The following is an 18,679-nucleotide window of genomic DNA, read 5'->3' on the forward strand; positions in this document are numbered from 1 at the left end:
AGTGCCAAACCTGTGGCATATGGAAGTCCCCAGTCTAGGGGCCAAATTGGAGATGCCAGCCGCCAGCCTATACCACAACCACAGCAATGCCAGATCCGAGCCTCATCTTCAACCTACACCACAGCTCATGGCAATGCTGGATCCTTAACCCACTGAGCGGGGCTAGAGATTGAACCTGCAACATCATGGATACTAGTCCGTTTGTTATCGCTGAGCCACCACTGGAACTCCCTGTATATAATTTTTACCATGTATAACACCAAAGATAAAATTTCTAGGATTGATAGGGAGTTGGGAAGAAGTTTATAATGGTAGATAACATTTACAATCATTTGGGATTTAACTAAATCACATTTTCACCAGGTGTTCTGAATTAATACCATAACAGTAATTAATAGTACTGTTAGCATGCAAGGTAGTGCCTGAATAGGGGAAGTAAACATTCAATAGGGCTTGAATAAAGAACTGTAAGCTCAGTATCTATCACAGAACTTTAGATAGGAAAGTTAATAGAAAAAAACCTTCCATTCCAATTCTTGAGTTTTACAAGAATTGAGAAAATTCAGTTTCAGAGCAATAAGTCGTTTCAAATTAAATGGTCAGTTAGTGGCTTTTTTGAGGAAACATGCCATGCCTTGTATTCCTAATTCACTACCTTACTTTCAACGACAAAAGTAACCATGTACTGAAATATTCATGAATTATTAATATAAATAGAACCAAGTTAAACCTTAATATACAAAGTTATACCTGAACATATTTTGTATAGTACTGTGTACTTTGTGGATCATGTTCAATTATTTATTTCTTACTGAATACTTGTTTCAGTTGTATAAGCGAAATTATGACAATATATAAAATAAAAAAGAAGAACATCTATACTTTCCACTGTCACAGTACATAATTTGCAGTCTTTAGTCCTAGTATTTATTCATGCTTACATAGTTTCTGAAGTTTTAATGATGAGGTAATGTGATCTTTGTTCTCTTTTATTCAATTAGCATTAAATCATGACATTTTCATGTTATTACATAATGTTCATAATTATTACTTTAGCAACTATGTAATATTTCATTGACCTGCTTTAATATTTATTCAACTCTTTCCCTCCTGTTAAGTTCAACAAGTTCCAGTGTTACTATAAATAACACTGCAGTGAATTCCTTCCTTCATATTGCTTTTCTTCCAATTATTTTTCTGTGGATAAATTATAAGTTACTGAATTTTAACTGGATATGAATATGTAGATATCAGCAGGGCTCATAGCATACTTTCCTAGTCATATCCCATAACTAAAGAATAAGGTCAATCTAGGCTGTTATGATTAAATAGTACAGCCTCATCTTTAGCTGACTAGGACCCTGGAAACAACAGAGAAGCCACAGGACTGGCCTGTGTGCAAAAAGGTGTCCAGAAGTCTACAAGGATAACTTACACAAAAGTCCCTAAAGATGACACCCAGTAGCTTTCCTTAAATTCTCCAACAATGTATTTCTCAGTGCTTTCTTCAGAAAGTAGGATTTTAATAAAGTCAAAACATTTCTAGACCCAAGAAGCGTAAAGAATTAGCTGACACATGTTCAGAGTCTAGTTACATGATTAATTCCCATTACCAATCACGTACACTTGGAGAAGCTAGACTTAAGGCTTCAGATAAGCACTAGGAAGGAAGAGGTTGTGAACATGAGACTCTTTTGCCTGTTGAGTGAAAGGAAACAAAACCGGACTTCAACCCTCATATATCATAACATGTCTTCCCTATACACACCTCCACCCACCCTCACACAAACACGCGCATACACACTAGTCATTGAAATTGCCATGCTTTTTTTCAAATTTAATTTCTTTTTCTTAATTGAAGTACACTTGATCTACAATATCGTGTTAGTTTCAGGGGTACAGCACAGTGTTCAGACTCTCTTCCCTTTTGGGTTATACAAACTATTGAGTATAGTTCCCTGTGCTATACAGTGGAGGACGACGCTTTTCAATTCCATAAGTTCTTCAGGATTCAGGGCCAAGACTCACAGAGCTGTGGTGATTGACTTGCTCATTATTGCTCAGCATTTCTCTTCCTGGTATATACAGTCACACAGCTACCATTTACTGAAGAGCTGCTGTCTCCCAGCCACTTCTTGGATGCTTTTTGTCCAGGATCTCGTTGAATCCTCAAAATAGCTTGATACTGGTACTGTTTATTTCTATCACATATGTGGAAATCAAGGCCTAGAAACTTTAAGTAATTTGCATGAAAATGCAGTTCTGATTTATGAGTCACTCCTCTGATGGACACTACTCAGTGAGGTACCTCTCCAAGCTGGGCAGAGTGAGTACGGATGTCTACCTTAATATGTTAATGACATTTCTGGGATAGCTTGATTCTCTTGGGATTTTTCTACTCATAAAACTTGAGAAAGCTCTCAGTTAATTCTTTTTCTCAGAATGTCAGTTATACTGGACATTTACTCTGCTATTAAATGTGTATCCATAAAAATACAAATCGGAACCACAACTGCAACCCAAAATGAACTCTGTCTGTGACGTTTTATGAAATGTGATTATATTTTGCACTCGATCTTCATGACTAAAGTCACAACAGATATTCCAAAATAGCGGTTGTGTTGCCACTGGAATCTCAACAATATTAATTCAGATTTGAACAGCCATACTAATTTTTCTCTTTAGACTCAGGTCCCATAAAAACTAACGATAAAGTCTCTAGGTGTAATTCCCCCAAAAGCGATTAAATTGGATAAAGTGTTTGGGTCTGAGAAATTTTGGAGAAGGAGAAGAATGTAACAAGAATCTTATCCATGTCATAGCATAGCTACCTCGGAGTTAATGATTCTTCTCAAGTAATTAAGCGGATCTCTCAGCAAATCATTTTAAAATTAGTCAAGAGAATTTAAATATGTAATGTTACTCAGAATAATCTTGGTACAGAGTTGGAAAAAAAGTATTCCTTTCACTGCTTTGAAAATTTCACCCAAAGAAAGATTAGGTGAATTCTAAGTTAAGTTTGAGGAAGAATTCTACCACAAATTTAAACTCAGGAGGAAAACACTTTAAATGCATTATTTAATATATTCTTAGTGAATATTTAGAATAAAAATAATCCCATGCTTGAAAACCCCACAAAAAATCATTTTATGTCTATTATAGATGGAAAGATACTGGCCGTAAATATATATTGAAATTTTAACTATGAAGAAAGAAATTTTACCACATATTCAGCCTGCCTTTACATACATAGTTAAACTCTATATGGTTGTATAGTTAAAAACACAGTTATATTAAGTCCTAAGAAATGGAAAACAAACAAATAAACATGAGTCCATGTAGATACACACAGCCCTCAAAATTTGCTTGTAAATGGTTTGGCTCTTAAACATACTTTCTCACAGAAAAATATTTCAAATCATAGCCTCACTCCACCTGAAACCCACTGACTGTATAATTAAGTTGCACTGTGGCTATTATATTTGAGACAGAGCTCTGACTTCAGGGAGGAAGGAGGTAGGGAACACACATTTACTTCTTTCCTTTAAGGCTGGCTATGAATAAAATGTTGGCATAGGCAATATATTTTCACTTTATATTTTTTTCCTCTCTTACCTGAGTGTTGCCACTGCTCAGTTCGGGGAGTATGCTCTACTCATTTCCTGCTTTAAATTACGTTTATTGGCACACTATCCAGGCCCAGCCACCCTCCCAAAGTAGTCTGTGCTTAAAATCATCTCCTTTCTGTCATGTCCCCTCCCTTCCACATATAAGGTACTTGATAATTACTCATAGAAGGAATGAATGAAATAAGAAACATAAAAAGTAAAAAAGACACGGTTTTGATCCTTTATTTTAGAGCCTCTTCACTTTCCCTTTATTTACATTATTTTCAAATTTCATACAGTTATTGTTCTGCACCATCGCTCCCTTGGATGTGAGAGCTTGAGTTCCAACAAGTGTGGTAAAGGTAAGGAGGGAAGGCAGCAGGGCAGATGTTTTATGCAGATTTTTAGATTCTGTAGGAATGGAAGACTCATCTTATTTTTAAACAATGAGGCTATTAAATAGTGAACCTGCAAAATTCAAGAGACCAGGGTGAATCATGATGAAATCAGGTAAGCACACAGTCGTCAGGTGGTGCAATGATTCCAAACTTGCTTCAAATGTGTTCCAAGCAGTGATGGCATCGTAAAGCAGCCACATCTCTCCTATCCAACGCATAAAGAGAGATGATAGAACAATGCAGCTACAGTGCTTCTGGTTTGCAACTGTGGTTCACAGCCAAGGACTCAATGCTCAGTGTGGCTCCCATGGTAATTCATGGGCGAGGTGCCTCCTTAGGCCCTTCCTGTACTGCATACCTATCTCATTGCTAAGCTGCTCCTAGTTAGAAATCCCATACACATGCTCTTGTATGGTCAAAAGGCGACTTCCTCTGTACAGAACTCACTCAAGGCCCGACATGGGCACATGGAAGGTTGCTGGCCAAAATGTGCCCGCTAAGCCCCTAACAAATGAATCATGAATCTGGGTGACTGGAGAGACAAATGTTTATCATGGAATGGTAACAAAAAAGTCTGGGCTTTTTGCCATTTAGGAAAGAAAAAAAGCAGATAAACTTTCTTATCCTTTCCTGGATAGATGTCTAAGAAGGTACTATGCACTCAATTCAGTCTTTAGACATTAGGCATAGTAACAAAAAAATGAGACTTTTTAGGTTCACAATGAGAAAATATATACACACATATAATTTTTTGTGATACCTGACTTGCTTTACAATAAAAGAGTAGAATATTGTTTTTTGCTTTTTCAAGACTTTTTATTATAGTTGATTTACAATGTTCTGTCAATTTCTGCTGTACAGCAAAGTGGCCCAGTCATATATATATGTATGTATATATATATATATACATACATATACACACACACACACACACACACACACACACACACACATTCCTTTTTTCACATTATCCTCCATCAGATTCTATCACAGTGACTGGATATAGTTCCTTATTACAATTCAGCTCTTTCCTACTACATCCCTTCACTGTTTAAGGCTATGATCAAGCAGACTGTGCTATTACTCATTGACCACCAATAATGAATGCAGGATAAGATGTTTATGAGTACAGGCTTTATAGTCAGGCAGAATGGATTTCAATTCCAGCTCTTCCACCACCTGGCTATGTGACCTCTCTGTTATGGTCACTACAGACCTGGCCATATGTGTTAAGCACTTAGAACAGTGCCTGGAACAGATTAAGTCCTCAAAAAGTATTATTTAAAGATTACTTGTTAATTAATATTATTCCTAAAATTAGTATTAGAAAAATTTTCCACTAAAAGCATTATGGCCAAAGAGCCAAAAATAAACACCAGTATCTTTATGCCCTGCTAGACTAAATTTGTTTATTCATCTAGGGAAAACCATTTGAGTAGAACTATTTTAAATTAACTATATGTCTGTTGTTTACTTTTTCTCTTCTATTTTGTCAGTCCTTATCACTGTGCCTGGTGAATAAGTTACTTCAGAATATGGAGAAAAGACAAATAAGAGATCCAAGACAATGGAATATCTAGTATGGTAACATACTCTATTACATAGGGAGAAAATTAAGAAAAACAGTTTCTAGCATATTTATGAATAACTTATTATTGATATTCTACTGTACATATATACGCATATGCATAGATAGCTGAGCTCAGTCTTTGGGACTGGAATGTGTGATCCAGATGTGCTCATCTTTCCTTTTGGCCAACAGAATACTTTTCTTCAACTGCCATTTGCTTCTCTTTGGCTCTCTGGCAAGCTGACAAACTGTTTGATGTTCCCATGTTCAGCACACAGAGACTTTGCAGGTTCTCTTATATCTTCATTCAGTATTCAGGGAGAAGTCGAGAACATCAAATCCTTTTTAGCTATGTGTTGGAAAAGCACCAAGAAGTTTCCTACTGTGTACAGAGTGGAAATGATTTATTAAATGAGAAGATGAACTATTGGTCAATGGAAAGTTGACAGCTATAAAAAATCTGTAGTTAGGACTCATTTCTCCATGCAAAAGTTACCTGAAAAAGAGGCCAGGGAAATTGAGGCGATTTGCACTACTTATGACATGAAGTTTGACACGCATTATCTAAGACTATTAATATGAAATATGGTTTTCCAACTTCAAGGCTGTGATGAAGGAAAGAAAAGATGTGGAATTTTAGAAACTTACTTCACAGAATACTTACTTCAGATACTCTAAAAATATCAGAAGAACCTCATGTAAAATTTCTTTGTAAGGCCCCCTTCCTCTTTCCTTTAGAACTTCTTTTTTGCAATTCAAGCCTCAATTTCGATCGCAGTGAGAAGACAGAAGTAACAAAGGAAGACTGGGAGTTGTATGTATCAAAAAAACACTCTTTAATAACATATCTGTATGCTGTAATAACTGCTTGAACTTTTAGAAAAAGTTTGTTATTATTTTTAAAATTAATCATGCTTTGAATGGAAAATATCAGCAAGATGGCAGAATAGGGAGCCTCAGAGCCTCCTTTCTCCATGGTGATATCAATTCAACAGTGATACATAAACCAATTCCCTTTTGTGAGAAATACAGACAGTTAAGAGCCTGCTTCACCCCAGACAAGCATGAAACCAGCTGCATCAAAGGTAATAGAAAAATTCATAGCACTCACTTGCCAGAGTCCCTCCCACCGGCACAATGCAGCACAGTACAGTGCAGCATAATCGAAGGAACTTGCCAACTCCTAGCTTCTCTTGGGGAGGGAAAGAACAGATGGAACATGCAGCTAGCATTCTGACTTGAGGGGAGGGGTTCCTAACAGAGGGACTGGTTTTTTTCTTGCTTGAATCTAAGCATTGACAGGAAAGTGCCAGGTTGGTGTCTGGTAAGAACAAGGGTGAAGGTTTAAACCAGCACACACTTATGATTGCCACTCCCCTATCTGAGCATGGAGCAAGTGGGTGGGAGAAAATGTGCAACTCCTGGCTTCTTTCTGGAGAGGGAAGGAGTTGAATCATGTATCCAAATGTCTGGCTTTTTTGGAGGGGTGGAGGACATGCTAGAGGAATTGGTTTCCATCTCACTTGACTTGGAGTGCTGAGGACCTGGCATATTCTATATGCCAAGGGGTCTTTGAGGACATGAAATAGCTGGGTAGCTTATGGCAGCTCCAGAGAACCTGCAGTACCACTCACAGACACCAGAGGGGAAAAGAGATTATACATTTTTTAAAGTTTTTTTAAGTTAAAATATAGTTAATTTACAATGTTTTGTCAATTTACGCTGTACAGCAAAGTGACCCAGTCATACATATATATACATTCTTTTTCTCATGTTATGATCCATCATGTTCTATCACAAATGATTGGATATAGTTCCCTGTGCTATACAGCAGGACCTCACTGCTTATCCATTCTAAATGTAATAGTTTGCATCTATTAACCTCAAACTCCCAGTTGATCCCCCTTCCTGCCCCTCACCTTTAGCAACCTCAAGTCTGTTCTCTATGTCCCTGAGTCTGATTCTGTTTTGTAGATAGGTTCGTTTGTGCCATATTTTAGATTCCACGTATAAGTGATATCATATGGTATTTGCCTTTGTCTTTCTAACCTACTTCACTTAGTGTGGTAATCTCTAGTTGCCTCCATGTTGCTGCAAATGGCATTATTTCATTCTTTTTTACAGCTGAGTAGTATTCCATTGTGTATATGTCCTACAGCTTCTTAATCCATTCACCTATCAATGGACATTTATGTTGTTTCCATGTTTTTGCTATTGTGACTAGTGCTGCAATGAACATAGGAGTGCATGTATCTTTTTAAATTATAGTTTTGTCCAGATATATGCCCAGAAGTGGGATTACTGGATTATATGGTAGTTCTATATTTAGTTTTCTGAGGAAACTCTATATTGTTTTCCATAGTGGTTGTACCATTTTACAATCTCAACAGTGTAGGAGGGCTCCCTTTTCTCCACACCCTCTCCAGCATTCATTATTTGTAGACTTTTTAATGATGGCCATTCTGACCAGTGGGAGGTGGTACTTCACTATAGTTTTGATTTGCACTTCTCTAATAATAAGCGATTTTGAGCATTTTTCATGTGCCTACTGGCCATCTGTATGTCTTCTTTGGAGAAATATCTACGTAGTTTTTCTACCCATTTTTTGATCAGATTGTTTTGTTGTTGTTGTTGTTGAGCTATATTAGTTATTTGTATATTTTGGAGATCAGGCCCTTGTCAGTTGCATCATTTGCAAAGACTTTTTTCCATTCTGTGGATTGTCTTTTTTTTTTTTTTTTTTTAAATGGTTTTCTTTGCTGTGCAAAAGCTTTTAAGTTTAGTTAGGTTCCACTGGTTTGTTTTCGTTTTTATTATCATTATTCTAGGAAGGAGATCAAACAAAATGTTGCTGTGATTTATGTCAAAGAGCATTCTGCCTATGTTTTCCTCTAGGAGTTTTATAGTATCTGGCCTTACATTTAGGTCTTTAATCAATTTTGAGTTTATTTTTGTGTATGGTATTAGTGAATGTTTTAATTTCATTCTTTTACACGTCCAATTTCCCCAAGACCATCTATTGAGGAGACTATCTTTCTTCCACTGTATGTTCTTGCCTCTTTTGTCATAGATAAGTTGACCATAGATGCTTGGGTTTATTTCTGAGCTTTCTATCCTGTACCATTTAGTTATATTTCTGTTTTTTTTTTTTTTCATTTTTAAAAATAGTTTCCTTTGCTGTGCAAAAGTTTATAATTTTTATTAGGTCCCATTAGATTATTTTTATTTCTATTGCCTTTGGAGACAGCCCAAAGGAAAACATTTGTATGGTTGACATCAGAGACTCTTTTTCCAATGTTCTATTCTAGAAGTTTTATGGTATCTTGTCTTATGTTTAGGTTTTTGATCCATTTTGGGTTTACTTTTGTGCATGGTGTGAGGGTGTGTTCTAGTTCCATTGATTTACATGCATCTGTCCAGTTTTCCCGGCACCAGTTGCTGAAGTAACTATCTTTTTTCAATTGATATTCTTGCCTCATTTGTCAAATATTAGTTGACCATAGTTGTCTGGGTTTATTTCTGGGCTCTCTGTTCTGTCGACTGATCTGTATGTTTGTTTTTGAACCAGTACCACACTGTTTTGATTCTTGTAGTTTTGAAATATTGTTTGAAATTTGGGAGAGTTATACCACCTACTTTTGTGTGCATGTGTGTGTGTGTTTATGTCCTTAGGATTGTTTTGGCAATTCTGGAGCCTTTGTGGTTCCATATAAGTTTTAGGATTTTGGTTCTAGTTCTGTGAAAAATATCATGGGTAATTTGATAGGTATCACATTAAATCTGTAGATTGCTTTGGGTAATATGGGTCATTTTAACAATATTAATTTTTCTAATCCAGGCTAATGGGATATCTTTCCATTTCTTTGAATCCTCTTTAATCTCCTTGATTAATGCTTTATAATTCTCAGTGTATAAGTCTTTCACCTCCTTGGTCAGGTGTATTCCTAGGTATTTTATTTTGGGGGTGTGATTTTTAAAGGTATTGTTTTCTATATTCTTTTTATAATATTTCATTATTCATATACAGAAATACAACTGATTTATGAAAGTTAATCTTGTATCCTGCTGAATTTGTTGATCAGTTTGAGTAGTTTTGGTGTAGAGTCCTTATGGTTTTCTATATATAGCTTCATGTCATCTGCATATAGTGATGATTTTACCTCTTCTTTTCCAATTTGGATACCTTTTGTTTCTTTTGTTTGTCTCATTGCTGTGACTAAGACTTCCAATACTACGTTGAATAAAATTGGTGAGAGTGGGCATCCTTGTCTTGTTCCAGATTTTAGCAGGAAGGCTTTCTGCTTTCCTCCATTGAGTATTATATTGGCTGTAGGTTTGTAATAAATGGCTTTTATGATATTAAGGTATGTTCCCTCTATATCAACTTTGGTAAGATTTTTTTATCATGAATCGATGTTGGATTTTGTCAAATGCTTTTTCTGCATCTATTGAGATGATATTTTTTTTTTTACTGTTCTTTTGTTAATGTAGTATATGGTATTGAATGACTTGCATATGTTTAATCATCCTTGTGAACTTGGAATGAATCCCAGTTGATTGTGGTATGATCTTTTTTATGTGTTATTGGATTTGGTTGGCTAAAATTTTGTTGAGAATCTTTGCTTCTATAATCATCAAAGATATTGGTTGATAGTTTTCTTTTTTGGTAGTATCTTTGTCTGCTTTTGGTATTAGGGTGATGGTGACATCATAGAATGTCTTTGGGAGTATACCTTCTTCAGTCTTTCAGAAAAGTTTAAGAAGGATGGGTATAAGTTCTCATTTGTAGGTTTAGCTAAATTTGCCTGTGAAGCCATCTGGTCCTGGACTTTTCTTTGTAGGGAGTGTTTTTATTACATATTCAATTTCATTTCTAGTGATCAGTCTGTTCAAATGATTTATTTCTTCTTAATTCGGTTTTGGTGGGCTCTATGTCTCTAGAAAATTGTTCATTTCTTCTAGGTTGTGAAATTGTTGGTATATAATTGTTCATAGTATTTTCTCTTTCTATAGTAAAAAACTAAAAACTTTTCTGCTAAGATCAGGAAACAAAACAGCTTTAATATCTATTTCTATCTAAAATTTTGAGATCAGAATAATCATTTACAATCAATATCCACTGGCAGTTTGACTTGGATAAAGTCACAGATATAGCTAAAAAACATAGTAAACAGAGATAAGTAAACATTTTAAATATTTTGGATTAAGCAATAGTTTAGCGGAATAATTTTTGGAAACTCATAAAGTAATAATAATGGCCATATCCCAGGCACTTTGCATATAATGCATCTATTCTTACAACAATCATATAAAGAAGTTTTTTCCCCACTTTAGAGATATGATTGAAATTTGAGGATGTTAGACTGTTTGTCAAAAGCTAACTGTCTAGTAAATTACAAGGCTAGAATCTAAAGCTGTTTCTGTCTACAGGAAGAGATTACCAGCTCAAATCTCTACAAAACTCAGTGAGATGATACAAATCTGTGAATCTAGTAGATGTAATGCAGGTGGAAACACAGAATTCTATGAGTTAATGTCTCTGCATGATTATTTCCATGACTGCTTATGTGTATCCCAGATTTAGACTTTTTTAGATAAGTGAGAAAATGAATGATAACCAAGGTGGTTTCCAGTTAAAGGTGACATATTAACATATAAATTTTCTTCATTCATTAAAAAGTCACTAAAATAATAAAAGAAAGCTTACTAAATGAAATTTACAAGGTCAAAAAGAAATGGAAATGATATGTAAGAAAATTTGGAAAACTTGAAAACCGAATAAGTGGTAATTGACATCATTAGACTGAGAAAACAGATTTTTAAGAAGATAGTTGGGAATAATTCCCTTATGGCTCAGTGGGTTAAGGATCCAGCATCCAGCATTGTCACTGCAGTGGCCCTGGTTATTGCTGTGGTGTGGGTTCAATCCCTGGCTTTGGGAACTTCCTCATGCCTTAGGCGAGGCCAAAAAAAAAAAAAATAGGAAAACAAAAAGCAACTCAGTTTATCCTACCATGCATCAAATGACCCAGTAAAGTAACATTGGGTACCTGGGAAAATGAGTTGAATGTGCAGCTGAAAAGAATAATTTTAAGGTTTTTTTAAGTAATGTGAGACTTCCTAGATCCTCTCTCTCCTCCCATACATTTCCCTTCTCCCATCCCAGCTGAATAGAGGATATTTTTCCTCCGGAAAAAATAAAGAAGAAATACTTTGGGAGACACCCAGAAGAGCTGAGATTTAGGGATTATAGATAACAGAAGAATTCAATGTAATAAAAACTTATGTTGTGGCACCAGTTTTCTTTTGCTACATGGTTTCCAGAATACTAGCAAGCCAACTACTAGCTCCCAAGCAGAAGACTGTAGAATTATTTTCTGAAGAATTTGATCAACCTAAGAGAAAAGTCCCAATATATATACACAGGCTTCCCCCAATGAATTGGCCCAGTCAGAATCACACAAAGAGCAAAGTACACAGAGAGAACTAATTTTACAATCACTTTATTCATATCACAGTGTGAACTATTTAAGAAGAGACTGTAAATGATTGTCAACACTTGAAGAAATCTTCTAGCATAAAAGGCATAAATATTGCAAAAGATACGGGATAAAAGCAACTTGGATATGTGAGTCTACATAGGGTGAAGAAAAGTTTTCATTTCTTTGTTTTTCTGTTTGTTTGTTTTTTTTTAAGGGAGAATCATGGAGTTAGGATACAACTATATTGAGAGGCTGAGGAATCAGAAAGTGAATAAGGAAAATATAGTGACACAAGCTAAATTTCCTTTTCCATAGTGGAAAGTTAGTATATAATGCCTTTTACAAAACTAAAACTAATGCTAAACTAAATACTCAATATTTAAAAATGCTTCATAGGTAAGTAGCAAGGGAAGTAGCCAAAGGATTACAAAGAAGTTACTTCTGGGAAGGGAACACCAGGTTGCAGGGAGGTAGATAGCATGCTGCCTGCCATTCCATGAAAATAATACAGAACGGTTGACCTATGTGCCTGTGTTATTTTGATTTAGAAAAAAAATAAATAGTTAAAAAATAACAGGGCACTACTATTATTGAAAGATGAATTGGATTAACAGATATTCTCTCCTCTAAGATGATAAAATATTTGTGTACAGCAGTATCAAGCTTTGACCCAGTCAAAAGGAAATAAACAAGATAATGAACTTGCTGAAAAAGTAAATAAAGAGAAATAAATATTTCTTTATCTTCTACTGGAGCAGTGATGCTGGCTTGTTTGAATCTTTTTTTTTTTTTTTTTTAATAACAGTACTGCTTTACTGGCTGAGTACTTCTTTTTCTGTGGAAGGAAAAGTTATTTCAAGCTGAGCGCTAAAGTCAAAGAGGGGCAACCCCACTCCTGCTGCTTTCAATTAGCATGCCAGTCCCAATGGCATGTCCGGCAGACGGTGTTTTATTAGGGGTTGGTCATCTCCTCCTCCGAGCCACGTGAACAGCCTGCGGTCCTACATGCTTCCCTTGACCTTCCGGTCCCTCTGGAGTTGTGTGACCACTGGAAGCCGAAACCACAGCTGTCTGCCACTTGACTCCCAAAGCTCAATCTTCTCTGCTCTTTTCCCTGGGGACAGAGAGGAAAAGCAAGCTGATGGAAAGAGAGTCCCCCGCCCCCCAGTGAAATGAAAGAGTGCCTCCTCCTTCAGGGAGTCTGAGGACCACATGTATGTGCAGAGATGTGGAAGGGTGGTCGTGTGAATGCTCGGTAGGGGCCAAGTTGGAAATGCTGCTTCTGTCAGCAGTGTCCAATTCTGGGCAGGAGGAAAGTGGCTCTTTACCAGTTCAGAGGAAGGCAAGGATACTTAGAGGCTTGGCACCTAGGACTCTGAGGAAGGGTGCGTGGATCTGAAATTTAGCCTAAAGAAGTTCGGAAGGGTGAGGGTGCTTTAAAAAGGAACACTGAAGCAGGAAATATCATTACTTTAGGAATGAGGACCAGATGTTTTGATCTCATCAGAACACAGAACAGGGAGAAAGAATGGACCTTATAGAATAAGGCAGAGCTTCTTGAGAGTTGTTAAATTCTGGAATAGAGTGTCCATGGAGTCTGTGGAATTCTCCATAAAAGTAAGACCTTTGTCTAATATGAGCAATCATGTGAAGCTTTGCCTAAAGCAGAAGGTACTAAGGAGAGCAATGTCTGGGGAGTTCATGAGCATTCTTTGCATCAGAGACTTTCAGATTAAGCAAGGTAAAAGGCCCCTGGGAACCCTCTCTGATAGTCATCTGGGGGCCCCATAGCAATAAGGACCTACATGGAAATATGAAATTGAATTTTCTTTTTTTCTCCTCTATTCTTGTTATAGTTCTCTACGTATGTTTACAAACATATCAGCCACAGTGATAACAGGAGAACAGCAGTCCCTCAGTTGCACCCTATTACTCATGGATTTGTTCTATTTTTGTATGAGAGATAGAAAAGTTTATTAACTAGGAATAAATGCATTTTTATATCTTAGTCCTTGAGATTGGCTGAAATTCTTTTTTGGCACTGTTAAGATTTTCAACAAGACGACAACTGATAGGGAGTAATTTTTAGGCTTGAATAAAAATTTCCTTTTATTTTTGAATTTTTTTCCAGTTTTTAAAGTTATAGTTGAAAAATAAAATCATAAGATATGTAAAATGTAACATTGTGCTGATTTGATATAGTACACATATAGAATTCCCAATATTTAGTTAATTCCCAACATTAGTTAATTAATACATCTGTCACCTCACATTTTTATCTTTTTTATGAGAATGTGTAAATTCTACTCTCAGCAAATTTAAATTATATGCAATGTGATAAACTGTAGTCTGCATGTTTTACATTAGATCCTTAAGACATTTGTTTAATAGCTAAACATTTGTACTTTTATCCCCACCCTCTAGCCCTTGGCAACCACTTTTCTACTCTCTATTTCTATGAATTTGACTTTAAAAAAAATTCCATACATAAAAAATACCATGCAGTATGTATCTTTCTCTGTCTGGCTTTCTTTGCTTAGCTTAACACTCTCAAATTTCCTCCCTGTTGCTGCAAATGGCAGGATTTCTTCTTTCTCATCACTGAATAACACATATAGTGATAGATATAATGATTCCATTATACACATTAGCCACATCTTTATACATTCAGCTATTTATGAGCATCTAGGTTATTTCCATTTTTGGGCTATTGTGAATAATATCGCAATGAACATGGGCGTGCAGATAGCTCTTTACATTCTGCTTTCATTTTCTTTGGATATATACCAGAAGTGAGATTGCTGGATCATCTGGTAGTTCTACTTTTAATTTTTTTAGGAAACTCCATACTGTTTTCTCTATGGCTACACCAATTTATATTCCCAGTAATAGTGCACAAGAGTTTACTTTTCTCCACTTCTCTACCAACATTTGTTATCTCTTGTCTCTTTGATGATAGTCATCCTAGCAGGTACAAGGTGATATCTCATTGTGGTTTTGATTTGTATTTGCTTAATGATTAGTGATGTTGAACATCTTTTCCTAAACCTATTGGCTCTCTGTATTCTTTTTTTGAAAAATGTCTATTCAGTTCCTGCCCCATTTTAAAAATCAGATTGTGTTTTGATTTGTTTTTGTTTCTGTTTTGCTACTGAGTTTTATGAATTCTTTATATATTTTGGATATTGACACTTTATCAAATACATGATTTCCAAATATTTTCTCCCATTCTGTAGGTTGCCTTTTCATTTTGTCAATGGTTTTTTGTTGAACAAAACCTTTTCCTTTTTATTTTTTAAAATGAGATGACAGTAAGATCTAAATGTATTTTTAATTCTTTGATTTAACACTTACTTGATAAGTAATTTTACATTCAGTTCCTATAAAATGGAAATATCTGTAGTTCCTGTGTCCTCTCACAGAAATTATAACAAGCAAACCAAGAATGGATCGGTCACTGTGAACTGTAGTTAGAATAAATACTTTTTAATTTATATTTCCTATGCTCCAAATTAAAGCTAGCATTTTAATTAGTAAAATGACCGTGGAAAAGAGGCTGATGGCTAATTACTACTGATTATTCCACTGTTAGCTGATTAATGAGTTCAGTTAGTAAGATAGCCAGGCATTTTGATCAAACTCATCTGTGTATCTTTTAATCAACTAAATTATACAGGTGTGTTTAATAATCTGACATAATTTTGGTGAAGTTTTATATTACTTGGCAAATAAATGTAATTTAAAGGAAAGCAAAGTTTACAAATATATAAAGGAAACTGATATGTATAAATTTTATACAACTATCTTCTCCCCGCTGTATAATGGCTAAAGCTTCTTATTGTGATGACATTTTTCTTGATGCTTATCTTTCACATGGTTGCACCAACACAGACTTAGTGTAGTTACTTATCAAGTAATTCTTTAAAAATAAATAAATGGGTAAACAAAATTTTAGAAATGATGGGATCTTGAAATCTGTTGCTTTTATCCACCCTTCTGCTTCTGGCAAGACTGAATTTGAAGCTGTCTCTTAAGATGGCTGGCTATCCTGCTGGCCAGTAAGGAATGAGGAGGCAAAGTTAGAGAAAGGAGTGACTGGCTAATATCACATTATTTGTGTCATAAGACCATGAGAATTAGTGAATGATGGATTGGTGAATTAGTGAATGATTAGTGAATATTAGAAACTGTGCTGCCCCTAAAGTACAGGATCAGCCCTAGAAGCCAGGAAAAGAAATATAGCACCTTGAGAGCTCCTTTATGGTAATAATCAAAGCAGATGTTGCAGGATGGGTTCAAATACTTTGTGTACTTTGATGATTTCATACCTATAAGTTAAATATACATATGTATGTATGTGTGTATATGTGTGTGTGTACATATATTCTATTTTTATCAGGCTACTGATAATCCAGGGTAGGAATGATTATTTTGGTACCAGGTAGACATATCTATCTTCAAACTTTGTGAAGAGTAATGAGACCAAACTTGTTGTAACTCAGTTTCTACTCAGAGTGATTTCTATACTTGTGGAATTAATATTTACACTTTAAAACAACTCTCTATAGAAAATATAGCATATCAGAGAACTCTGTCAAAGGAAAAAGTTAGTTATTTGGTAATAAATTAGGTGGAGAGGACTGAGTGAGGAAAAACAGAAGAGAGACGATAACCCTGAAGTTCTTGCTTGAGATACTAGTTATTATATCATGGCCTCTAATATTGAGAGTAACAAGTTCCTCCTTCGAGAGACTTGACATAGACCCAGTGCCCCTGGATGCAACCCAGAGTTGGAGAGGAAGTCAGTGTGAGGGAGAAGCAATGAGTTTTGTTTATAGCTCTTGAATTTTAGATGATGATTTAGTATCCCTTTTCTCAAAAAAAATTTTCTCAGGAAATACAAAATGAGGATTAAACCACAAAGGAGAGGAGAACATCCAGCTTAGAAATTTAGGAATCACTGAAAAAATACGGTGCATAAAAGCACTGGACTGGAGTAGAAATTTTCTGAATTAACACACATGGGAAGGCTGGAAAATATTCAGAAGTAGATTGTTGGGAAAACAAGAGGTAGAGGTGAGAGAAATGGAAAAGGTAAGGAAGTGTAGGAATGTGAATTTTTATTTCTATAGTATTCCATGTGTTTCTGTACTTACGTGTCTCTCCATTAACATTTTCCTTAAAATTATCTTGTAAAAGAATACTGGACAAAAATATATGATATATGATAATATAATACTGCTAATTGATGAGGGCATATAAAATTTTAAGTTATTACATTTCTTCTGTGAAAACATCATGGAAAAATGCAAGGATGAGAAGAAGATCTAAACTATTCAGAAATAGCTGTTTGTGATTGTTCTATATGAAACCAGAAATCAGAGAAGTTGGACTCTGAAAGCCCCTAAATTATTTTGTACATTTTTAATAAGAAATATAGCCAAATATAGAAACAGACTAATTCATGAATTTTTTTTAATCAAATTAGTGATTTTTATCATGTTTCCACTGACTCAGCTTCAATTCAAGAAGAAAATAATTCTTGGACAAACTTAATCCTCTCAGTGCAATATTTCAACCAGATTATTTTTTTTTCTCCTCCTCCTTTAAAACACTCCTATTTACTTTCTAAGTTTCCCAGGTAAGCATAACTTTGTAATCCTTTTGTTTCACTTAAGTATTTGCATTTGACAACTTTCAATCATTTGAAACAAGTTTTAGCTGCTTTTAGATCAAGAGAACAAGGGAAAATTCCATTACAAAAAGTGAAATAGGGTGAAACTTTTCCTTCAGTATAATTTAATAATTTTGACCATGTTCTCAGTGTGGCTTTGAAACAATTTGACAATTCAGGAGTGAATTTTTGGCTGACCAGACTCATTTATGTTCTGATGGGAACCATGTGCTGCTCAGTACTTTCTAAGGCTTCTGACCCTAAAAATCAGTTAAATTTGAATTTTTATAGGGTTCTGTTTTTCTTAGAACTGATATACAAATCCATATCTGCATGTTTTGAAGATTTTCTTGAGTGTATTTTATCGTATTAAAATACCATTATATATAGAAATAACTGAAGGATTTTCTCTAGCCTAACATGTTTCCTAAATCCCCAGATAGCGTCAAAATATTTTAGGTTGGCATTTGAATTTTTTTCCCATGATTCATGTGTAATTCCATCAGTGACTCACTCCATGAAGCCTCCATTGAGGACAATGATGTGCTCAGAATTTGCCTCTGAACTTAAAGAGCAGTTGGGGAAATTGGATTCTACTCCTGATTGTTTAGGGATTGACTGCTTATGCTAAGTTTTGGAGGCAAACACTGGGATGACATATTTGTGAACCTTTTTAATTTCTACAAGATATCAGAAAGTCAACATTTTGGAAGGCATTTGCTGTGTGAAACTAAAAGAAAGAAGTGGACACTATTTTATGCAACAAGAATGCCTCAGCCTCAGCAATCAGCTCTGTAATGGTGCTCACTGTTGGAAGATGGCTCTTCCATGTTCCTAAAGTTGCCTTCCATGTGGCAGTGTCCCATTAATGTGATGCTCTTAGCTTCTTTCCACCCATTGTTTATTCCTCCTCAAGGAGACAGAAGATTCAATTTAATGGGTGAATC

At 35.4% G+C, this 18,679-nt stretch overlaps 1 long non-coding RNA gene across 5 annotated transcripts in view; it reads right to left on the minus strand.

Moving 5' to 3' along the window:
• The window catches only part of LOC146406045 (uncharacterized), a 181,690-nt gene that overhangs the window by 133,984 nt on the left and 29,027 nt on the right, over positions 1-18,679 (minus strand). For 3 of the 5 annotated variants that reach the window (XR_014839877.1, XR_014839876.1, XR_014839880.1), the window contains one exon: positions 12,064-13,172. The exons of 1 other annotated variant lie outside the window; for it this stretch is intronic. This is a non-coding gene — a long non-coding RNA (uncharacterized LOC146406045). Of the gene's footprint in view, positions 1-3,849; positions 5,959-6,072; positions 6,182-12,063; positions 13,173-18,679 lie in introns of those variants that run through there. One more of the 5 variants, XR_014839886.1, reaches the window with a different exon arrangement.

Source organism: Sus scrofa, chromosome 1 (genome assembly GCF_054392235.1).
Source record: "Sus scrofa isolate SSC_HxYL_T2T_F1_AM1 chromosome 1, Sscrofa_HxYL_maternal_Yorkshire_Landrace_v2.0, whole genome shotgun sequence".
NCBI classification, from domain to species: domain Eukaryota; kingdom Metazoa; phylum Chordata; class Mammalia; order Artiodactyla; family Suidae; genus Sus; species Sus scrofa.